An 11,451-nucleotide genomic window follows, 5' to 3' on the forward strand; every position below is an offset into this window, starting at 1 on the left:
AGGCCCAAATAATTCGATTGGGGTCGTTGCTGACCCATACCACATAGTTCCAGCAACTACGAAAGCTGCAAAAAAAACAGCAGCGATACTACTGGAAAGTACAGTTTCAATATTGCCCATACGTAATCCTTTATATAGACGTTGAGGCGGACGGACACTAAGATGGAATAAGCCCGCTAATATACCCAATGTACCCGCAGCAATATGATGAGAAGCTATTCCCCCCGGAACAAAAGGATCAAAACCTTCTGCACCCCACGCTGGATTTACAGCTTGTACTTTTCCAGTTAGTCCATAAGGATCGGATACCCATATCCCAGGACCATACAAACCCGTTACATGAAATGCCCCAAAGCCAAAGCAAGCCACCCCTGCAAGAAATAAATGAATTCCAAAGATCTTGGGCAAATCCAAAGAGGGTTTTCCCGTCCGCTCATCAGAGAATATTTCTAGGTCCCAATATACCCAATGCCAGATCGCTGCCAAGAAACACAAGCCAGAAAACACAATATGCGTACCTGCCACACCTTCATAACTCCAAATACCCGGATTTGTTACAGTTCCTCCTGAAATACTCCAACCACCCCACGAATCCGTTATTCCTAAACGAGTCATGAAGGGAATTACGAACATACCTTGTCTCCACATTGGATCCAGAACAGGATCAGAGGGATCAAAAACTGCTAATTCGTATAAAGCCATTGAGCCAGCCCAACCAGAAACTAGAGCTGTGTGCATTATATGCACCGCAAGCAATCGACCCGGATCATTCAATACGACAGTATGAACACGATACCAAGGCAAACCCATGGAAATACCCCTTTAGCAAAGAAAAATAGACACGATGTCGCTTTATTTTATCGCATTGAAAAAGACTATCCATATCCTATGTACCTAACCCTTCTAGGGGATTCTGTGTCAGAAAGCGCGAATATTTATTTCATTCCATTAAAAATAAGAAGCCAATTCTGTTCATAAGAAGAAAGAGAAGCAGATCTATTCTATACTCGATAAGTGCCAATATGCAATGGGTAACTTGGCCAATTTGGAAAAAACGAAGAATAGATCGCTACCCCTCTTTGTTTAGCATTCAAATCACCCATTCCCTTTTCTTTATTCAATCTGTCTTACATTCCTTATATGTATAACCTTTCAATCTACGTATTAATAGAATCTATAATATTCATATAGAATAAGAATAAAAATTAAGACAATAAACTGCGGATTCTTTCTTTCTGTTCCATTCTTACGTTTCCATATTAAAGTGTGGTTTTCTTACTTAAATTTAATAATATTAATCTAATATGCCCATTGGTGTTCCAAAAGTACCTTACCGGATTCCTGGAGATGAAGAAGCGACTTGGGTTGACTTATACAATGTTATGTATCGAGAAAGGACACTTTTTTTAGGTCAAGAGATTCGTTGCGAGATCACGAATCATATTACAGGTCTCATGGTATATCTGAGTATAGAAGATGGAATTAGTGATATTTTTTTGTTTATAAACTCCCCAGGCGGGTGGCTAATCTCAGGAATGGCTATTTTTGATACGATGCAAACGGTGACACCAGATATATATACAATATGCCTCGGAATAGCCGCCTCCATGGCGTCCTTCATTCTGCTTGGAGGAGAACCCACCAAGCGTATAGCATTCCCTCACGCGAGGATTATGCTTCACCAACCTGCTAGTGCTTATTATCGGGCAAGGACACCAGAATTTTTACTAGAAGTAGAAGAGTTACACAAAGTTCGCGAAATGATCACAAGGGTTTATGCAGTAAGAACAGGCAAGCCTTTTTGGGTTGTATCCGAAGACATGGAAAGGGATGTTTTTATGTCAGCAGACGAAGCCAAAGCTTATGGACTTGTCGATATTGTAGGGGATGAAATGATTGACAAGCACTGCGATACTGATCCAGTGTGGTTTCCAGAAATGTTTAAGGATTGGTAGTGTCCGGATTTCTTGTAAAGTTATTTCACAGCTAAATTCGTGTTTTCCTCGATTTAATAGAAAATAGAAAGACTTCATGATGAGCAATCATCAGGTTAAGATGGATCTAAACCAATCCATTTTTTTCTATATACATACAACATGCCGACGGTTAAACAACTTATTAGAAACGCAAGACAGCCAATACGAAATGCTCGAAAAACGGCCGCGCTTAAAGGATGCCCTCAGCGTCGAGGAACATGTGCTAGGGTGTATGTGCGACTCGTTCAGATCATGACTTCAAACAAATATAAAAAAAATTGAAGTATCCATGATTAGTACCAATGAATAGGATATAGCTTCTCTATCCTAGATTTCTATGGTATATGGAATTTATGGTTTCCTTTGGTGCAAATCCAATTATCTAAATTGGAAATAAGAAGCAATTCTCCCATTGGTAGCAAATGGTTATCCATTAAGCGGAGGAAATAGTAATAAAAAGAAAAAGGCTTATGCTCCTTTATCTTAAAAGAACGGACTAACAGGGTCAGCTACTTAGCCAACTTTCATAATTAAATACCGTCACTGTATGGATAACTCTTATTGTGAAAAGAGCTATTTACTCTATAATGGATAGGTAGAGCCAAAGAATGTGGACTATACAAGTTCGCAATACCTTTTGATGAAAGAAAGGGCTCCGGTGTATAGAGAGGGCCTCACCGTTTAAAAGGGAACCATAGAAACGATGGAACCCACTATTTTTTTTAGTATTATTAGAATGAATTTGTTATTTCGTATAGAAATAACTGAACGGAGTGGAATAAAAAATCGTGGTTGGGAAGGTTACTATAGCAAAAGCCATTGGAATTAATATTTTATATATCGGAATAATTAGTTTTGTTATTAATGAGAAAAAGGGTGGCTAAAAGAAGAGAAATCATTAGTTATTCATTAAGGTTAATTTGATTCAATGACCAGAGTTCCGCGAGGATATATAGCCCGGAGACGACGAACAAAAATGCGTTCATTTGCCTCAAACTTTAGAGGGGCTCATTTAAGACTTAATCGAATGATTACCCAACAGGTAAAAAGAGCTTTTGTTTCCTCTCATCGAGATAGAGGTAGGCAAAAGAGGGATTTTCGTCGTTTGTGGATCACTCGGATAAACGCAGCAACGCGGGTATATAAAGTATTCGATAGTTATAGTAAATTAATACACAACCTGTACAAGAAGAAATTGATTCTTAATCGTAAAATGCTTGCACAAGTAGCTGTATCAAATCCAAATAATCTTTACACGATTTCCAATAAAATAAAGATCATCAATTAAAGGTATAAATAAAGTAATATACTGGAATAATAAAAGATGAATTCCCGGAGAGGGAACTCCGGGAAGATACAATAAATTAAGATTAAGTGGTAGGAATCAACGAGCTGGATTACTTTCTTTATAATATATATAGGTCTGGCCCTTTCGAATTCGAATAAAACATCAACAATCGGAACTTAAGTTCCGGTTGTTGTTTCTTAAATTTTGGTTGTTGTTTCTTAAGTTTCGATTGGAATTGTACTTTTGCGTTAATTGAGGAATATGTCTATTTTTTCTGGGTCTAGAACCTGTAATTATTGAAATTGACTGGGCTTGAAATTGCTTTTCGTTCTCATAGTTACGAAACGGTAAGAAAGATAAAATACGAGCCTGTTTTATAGCAAGAGTAATTAATCGTTGTTGTTTCAAGGTTAATCTATTTATTCGTCTCGATAATATTTTTCCTTGTTCACTAATAAATCTATTAATTAAACTCATGTTTCTATAATCAATTCGATCTCCCGGGCCAATCCGGGGACGCCTACGAAAAGGTTGTTTAGATTTACGAAAAGGTTGCTTGAATTTACGAAAAGTTTGCTTGGATTTACGAAAGGGTTGCTTGGATTTATTAAAAGTTTGCTTGGATTTACTAAAGGGTTGCTTAGATTTAAGAAAAGGTTGTTTAGATGTATACATGATTTATTCCTTATTTAAAATTTGAAAATTTGAAAATTCACTTCTTTATTTTATTAATTTAGGATCCAGAAGAAGTAGTTTTTCTTTGATCCATATCTTATTTGATTCATATTATAGTATATGAATACCCTCTATACATATGAAATAATATCTACCGGAAATCAGATGAGTTGATTTGTATTTTGTATTCTATACTATGTTTTCTTTATATATTAAATATGAAGTTCTTACTCTTTCTGTTGTTTGGAAAGATCAAACACACGATGTTCCTATTTCTTTATTTCGTGATGAGTCGTATGCTTGCGACAATAACGACAAAATTTTTTGAATTCTAATTGTCCGGGTGTATTGTGGCGATTCTTTTGAGTACTATATCTAGAAATCCCCGTCGATTCCTCATTGGCACCTTTTCGAACACAACTGATGCATTCCAAAATAACTCTGATTCTAACATCTTTTCCCTTGGCCATGAACCTCCTTTTCTTTTTGGATTGACTTAACTTAATTCTTCTACTTATTCTTTTATTCTTCTATTTTGAATCCGAAGAAGAAGAATAAAATTCATTAGAATAATTTTTTTTTATTCTTTAATTAAGTAATAAAAAATAGAGAAATAATTAAAGAATACAATCCTTGTCGAATTAGCAAAGATTTTGGTTCGAAATCCTTTCATTTAATTAGCCAGCCCCGCCTTTTCTATGCTCTGATTTCTGAGGCCTTATTTAGCTTGGGTACCCCTTTAAATTGAATTTCTATTTTCAAAAATGGGGTTTACCAAATTTTTAATGACTCTGAGGTTCAACCCAATCCATCTTTTCTTTCTTTTTCCTTCCGATACTAAAAAAAGATTGAAAAGGATCAAATTTTGTCATATCACGAAGAAATCTATCCCTCCCATAGCAATAACTAGAATTAAAAAAAAGGGAATGACAAAGCATCTGGGAATAAACGATTAATTTCTATCAATAAACCTGCTAAAGCACCAAACCATAGAGTACTTAGCACGGGTGCTACAGAGAGATATGTTTTTATATCCCGCATTGAAAATCCTCCTTCCTTGTTGGAATACATATATGATCATAAACTCTTGCCCAAGATTGTTATGCTATATATAAAATGAACCATATCGACGAAATTTTCCTATCCCTAAAAAAGAAAAAGATGACCCCTTCTTCCTATATATTACCAAGGAAAAGTAATCCTTCTTTTATAGGCGAAATTATATTGGATTTTATATGTATATAATTCCTTAATTATATGAGACCAAAAAGAAGAAATGACACGAGGGTTCTATATATAGATAGAGAAAGAAAGAAGAAGAAAATTATGATGTGGAAAAGAAGACAGGAATTGTGTACAATGGCATTGTACAACAATTTAATTTGGAAAAGGGATGTAGCGCAGCTTGGTAGCGCGTTTGTTTTGGGTACAAAATGTCACAGGTTCAAATCCTGTCATCCCTACCTATTACTTCTTTCTTCTTTATAGGCAGTAGCGACGAGATCAATTAAAGTAAAGTGGGTATAACTTGAATTTGTGGAGACTATACGTACGTGAGATACATTAGGAATAGAAAAAGATTTTCTTTTTGAATGAATGAAAGCGCTCTTAGTTCAGTTCGGTAGAACGCGGGTCTCCAAAACCCGATGTCGTAGGTTCAAATCCTACAGAGCGTGATTCCATCTATTTTATGTCGAAGCAGAGTAAAATAACTTAACAAAATTGAATTGTAACTCCAATTTCAATTTGACCTCCTCTCTGGTCTGGAGGAGGTCAATCAAAAAAAAAAAATGACTCAATCAAAGATCCAACTGATCCCCACGCCTGTATTGCAAATACGCAGTCACGAATAATCCCGCTAAAGTAATAGGAATTAGGCCTAAGACGATTCCAAATAGAAAAACTTCAATCATTTCGATTTGTTCGAGGGGATAAAAAAAGAGGTACGATCTATCCCTAAATAGTACTCTAAATTATCCACGAATCTCAATGACCAAGAAAAGAATTCCTAATTAGTCTGGAAAAGAGTCGTAGAATGCCAGGAATCCCAAAGAAAGATTTTTCTTTTCTGAATTATAATTATTCAGTCAATTCAAATAAGGCGTATCTTGTTCAAGCCAATAAATAGAGCTGGGGTTATAGTTAAAGCAGCCAGTAGAAAACCAAAATAACTAGTTAAAGTAAGCATGAAAGAGTTAAATTCCATTTATTTTTTTTTACTACACTACATATGTTGGTAAAGCATTTACCTAAGTTATGGAAAATTCATAATTCATCAGTTATTTTAGATAATACTAAAAAACAAGATAGAGTAAGATACAGAAGTGTAAAAGAAAGTGGATTCATCAGATGATACATGAGTCCCTAATTCCGAATCAAGAGATTTGTTGTGGAATTTGTCAATTGAGTAAAGTAATAATATTAAGAACTAGATCATCTAACCCCATTGAATGAAAAAAAGAAATTCAATTTTCAGGGAAATTTTTGAATAAGAGATAAATAAACAATTGAATTTGAAAAAAAAAACTTCTTTCTATTTTGGATAATTTCTTTTTCAATAGGACCCTCTTTTTGGAGTGAACGATCGAATATTCCCCTATTCCTTCTTATTTTAACTGATTGTATTCCATATGGAATAAGAGGAGAACAAAAGCATTCCACGACCTGCCAAGGGGCTGTTAAAAAAAAAAAAAAAAGAAAGCTCTTCCTTGAATTTACTTTATTTTTATTCCTTTTTCGAACTCCAACCAAAGTAGATTCGAAGACGAGTCACTTCAATTATCCTTTTAAGTTCTATTCTATCTTCTGTCTTTCCCTATTTCATCTCGTAAAGTTCCGCGCTCGCAGTTTGGTCAAGAAAGTTAGACCTAATCCAACAAACAATACAAGGATGAATTACGAATTATGAAAGGATAGATTTCACATATACTTGTCCTTGTATTGTGTCAGTATGAGAATATCCTTCCTAAATTATTTATCCAAACCTATTGATCATTAACTTAGATTTTCCCAAGATTTTGGCTGCTATTCCGAATTACTCTATTATTCCGAAGCCAATGAAAAGTAAGTAGAACCTACAAAAATGGGGTTTTCTATTGATGCCTTGAATAACATATAGCTTACCTATAGACAAAAAAAAAATAAAAAAGTAATTATGTTTCGGAACCAGGCAAAACCAGATTGCTGTGCCATAGGAAGGATAGCTATACTAATTCGGTATACTCAAAATACACCTTTGGTACAAAATTGACAATCTCACAAGGATGAAATATCAGTAATTTTCTATTTACTGGTCGATCCCATCTTTTACGGAATCAATTCCTTTTTTGAATGTACAAAAATTTTGGGAGTTCAGCATGTCTGGAAGCACGGGAGAACGTTCTTTTGCTGATATTATTACCAGTATTCGATACTGGGTTATTCATAGCATTACTATACCTTCCCTATTCATTGCGGGTTGGTTATTTGTCAGTACGGGTTTAGCTTATGACGTGTTTGGAAGTCCTAGGCCAAACGAGTATTTCACGGAAAGCCGACAAGGAATTCCGTTAATAACCGACCGTTTTGATTCTTTAGAACAACTCGATGAATTTAGTAGATCCTTTTAGGAGGCCCTCAATGACCATAGATCGAACCTATCCTATTTTTACAGTGCGATGGCTGGCTATTCACGGACTAGCTGTACCTACTGTTTTTTTCTTGGGATCAATATCAGCAATGCAGTTCATCCAACGATAAAACAAATTCCAACTATAGAACTATGACACAATCAAACCCGAATGAACAAAATGTTGAATTGAATCGTACCAGTCTATACTGGGGTTTATTACTCATTTTTGTACTTGCTGTTTTATTTTCCAATTACTTCTTCAATTGAGAGAAAGAAAGAGACTAATAAGAATTCTCTTATCCCATTTGGAAGGATACCATCCTTATAACTACCCATGACTGTTTTTGTCTCTAGCATGACCAATTGATAAAATGTGGAGGAAAGTAGGGGAAATGGCCGATACTACAGGAAGAATTCCTCTTTGGCTGATAGGTACTGTAGCTGGTATTGCTGTGATTGGTTTAGTAGGTGTTTTCTTTTATGGTTCATATTCTGGATTGGGTTCATCTCTATAGTAATCGGAGGGACCAGATTGTAAACATGAAAAAGTAGGAGCTTAGCGGGTCCTTACCCCCCTTTATCTGATTAGAGCGGAAAGGACCCGCGGAATTTTTATTTTACTCTTATAACGCGAATTGAATCTATTCGATTCACTCTTATGAAGCAACAAGAAAAAGAGATCACTCGAGGATCCAATATCTTATTCCACGAAGGAAGTATCCTGAAAATCCTTGATTTAGTTTCGAGTAATAAACTAATAAAACCTTAATCAAAACTATTCAACTAGCCTAAAAATAAAAAAACCTTCAATGGAAGAGTTTACTTTTTTTTTGCAAAATTTCTGTAAATTTGAAGTTGAACTTAATTAAACAAGCCAAGCAATTTGCTCACAATCACAAGAAATTTTTCCCCCGCCATATTTTCTTCCCCTCTGTTTGTCCACTACCTCGGCTAAACCTAAGCAAAAGAAAAAGAGGTCCAAGAGACAGACCCGAATAAAGAAGAAATAGTAATCTTTGACGAATTAGGAAGAAAAAGGATTCTTATTTTGATACAAGAAGAATCGGCACAAGAAAAAGGCTTTTTCTTGTGCCGAATAGACGATTAAGAAGACCTGCAATCCCTCCGAAAAAGAAGAAATTTTAATTTGATTGTTCTCGCCTTTGCCTTGGATTCTCTTCTTTTGCATGGGATATAAATAAGGAATTCCAGACATCTCATAAACAAAAAGCAGTCTAAACAAAAAAAGGATTTCCAAAATAGATCATAGATAATTCTAGCAATTGCCAATAAATCGAGGCTTTTTACCAACTTGATGGTAAGAAATCCCGGGACCTAGAAATTCATTTCGTACAATTGAACCTTTTCAAACTGTTTCTTTTTGAGAACCAAAAAAACTTGTGCCAAAATAACGGATGCGAAGAAGAACAAAAGGCCTTGGACACGTAATGGAGATCCTGAAGCACGATTTCTGCGTCCCCCTGACCAAAACCTCCCACATTAGGATTGCTTGTTAATGGTTGATCAAGCTTGATGGATTCCCCCTCTGAAACAAGAAGTTCTGGTCCGGGAGGTATAATATCAATCACTTGGCGTCCATCTGATGCATCAACTATGGATATTTCATACCCCCCCTTTTCTTTACGTAGTATTTTTCTTACTATACCTGTTGACGTAGCATTATAGACTGTATTGTTACTCTTGCTACCATCAGGATAGATCTGTCCTCTTCCTCGGTTTCCCCCTACATATATGGGATATTTTAAGAAATGAGCATCTTTCTTCGTAGCAGGATCAGGGGAAAGAATGGGAAAGACAATTTCACTATATTTCTTACCGGGAACAGGGCCTATCACAAGAATGTTTTTTTTATCGGGACGATAACTCTGAAAAGCAAGATTTCCTATCTTTTCTTTTAACTCAGGGGAAATACGATCGGGCGGCGCTAATTCGAATCCCTCGGGCAAAATAAGAACAGCACCTACATTCAACCCTCCCTTTTTTCCATTAGCAAGAACTTGTTTCAATTGCATATCATAAGGAATTCGAAGAACTGCTTCAAATACAGTATCGGGAAGCACAGCTTGGGGAACTTCAATATCGACGGGCTTGCTAGCTAAATGGCAATTGGCACATACAATTCGTCCAGTTGCTTCTCGTGGGTTTTCATAACCCTGCTGCGCAAAAATGGGATATGCATTTGAAATAGATGTCCGAGTTATTACGTATATCATGATCGATACAGAAATCGATCGAGTTATCTGTTCCTTTACCCAAGAAAAAGTATTTCTATTTTCCATGTCCAATCGCAGATCCCAGAATTTCTACAATAAATTAGATAGGTAGCTAAGCTAATCTAGTTCCCTATACACGAATCTGTTGTCATTCTACTGCAACAGTTGTACTGCAATGATGAATACCTTAAAGTAGGTATAAATAGAAAGAATTTTGCTAAAATGGAAAAGGGCTTTCTTTCTAAAAAAAGATGCTTGCTAATTTGATTAATATTAATATCGGGAGATCAAATGAATTTATGCTTCACTAATTGAATGATAAATGACTACAAGCGAAGGAGATAGACGATTTAAACAAAAAAAGACCCAAAATTTCAAACATGTATCTAGAATTACTGGAAAACTACAAACAAAAATAGTGAAAATAAGCTCGTTAGGAGCCCATCCAAAATCGTTGTAGACCCAACGAATTACTAGTTCCCAACCACGGGTGGAGTGAAATCCAACAAAAAAATCAGTAACTAAAAGAATAAAAAAAGCTTTTATTGAGTCATTTAAATTATAGAAGAATTCCTGAACCCAAGAATTCAAAATGACAAGTTCCTCTTTACCCAGAAAAAAAGAACCACTTAGAATAGCCAAACAGATTATATTTGTCGAGAAATGCAAAATGGTATGGAGATGATCCTCATTATTTATTTTGACCCATTGTATTATTTCCTTGTGTATTCCTGTAGGAGGTTTTTGTACATGTGTCTTTAGTTTCCCTTTTATCATCTCGTCCAAGAGAGAAAGTTCTTCTAATTCTATGAATCTTTCTAGAATCCTTTTCTCTTGAATATCAGTTAAGAGAGTTTCGGATTGCCTGGTATTCCACCAATTCTTAATCCAAAGTTCCAGACATTTGTTAAATGAGGAAGAGACCCCCCAAGGCAAAAGTACGATAAATACAAGATATAGTAAAGAAGGCAATGCTTTCTTTTTTTTCATTTTTGATCTGTAAATGGAGTTGTTAATGAATATGCTTCATTCGCTGACTCTATTCCATTCCCTGACTCTATATGATGATATTTCTATTTCATGATATTTCTATTTCTTTGAAGCAAAAACTCTATAGGTTTGATACCCTGTATCTATTCTTCTTTTTTGTATATTAGTTATTAGTGGAATTTCAGTGCATTGGGTTCTTTCTTAGATCTAGATGGAATGAAATAGTGAAATAGAATAAAAAAAAAGCCCTTTCGGATGAAAAAGGAAGAATAGTATGCGATATATCTAACTTGGATAAAAAAAAATTAAAAGCAAATTTCTCTTATCCTCGTTTGTTCCTTCCTTTAGATAAATACTTAAAAATCCCCTTACAATAACAAATCCAATTTAGAAGGGACTTCCTCCCTGTGTTGAGAAAACTTTTCTTCTTCCAATTCTTCTTTTCTTCATTCAACTCAGTTCAAAAAAGATACCTCAAAATACTTCAATTGGTACGCGCAAGAAATAGGCCAATTCGGCAGCTTTTTGTTCAATTTCTCGTGGAGTAAAAAATTTATCATCAGTACGAGTCAAGGGAATGATCCCCTGGCCCCGGATTTCCATATAAAGAATACGACGAGGATAAAGACCCTCTTTAACCTGAATTCTAATTGATTGGATATCCCGCATAAGGAATCG

At 35.4% G+C, this 11,451-nt stretch overlaps 2 non-coding genes across 2 annotated transcripts; both read left to right on the plus strand.

Moving 5' to 3' along the window:
• Nucleotides 1–5,328: 5,328 nt before the first annotated feature.
• Nucleotides 5,329–5,402, plus strand: TRNAP-UGG (transfer RNA proline (anticodon UGG)). The gene has a single exon. It is a non-coding gene; the product is annotated as a tRNA-Pro (tRNA).
• Nucleotides 5,403–5,541: 139 nt separating this feature from the next.
• Nucleotides 5,542–5,615, plus strand: TRNAW-CCA (transfer RNA tryptophan (anticodon CCA)). The gene has a single exon. It is a non-coding gene; the product is annotated as a tRNA-Trp (tRNA).
• Nucleotides 5,616–11,451: the final 5,836 nt, after the last annotated feature.

Source organism: Triticum urartu, unplaced genomic scaffold (genome assembly GCF_056163025.1).
Source record: "Triticum urartu cultivar PI428250 unplaced genomic scaffold, HENAU_Tu73 scaffold2, whole genome shotgun sequence".
Classification (NCBI taxonomy): Eukaryota; Viridiplantae; Streptophyta; class Magnoliopsida; order Poales; family Poaceae; genus Triticum; species Triticum urartu.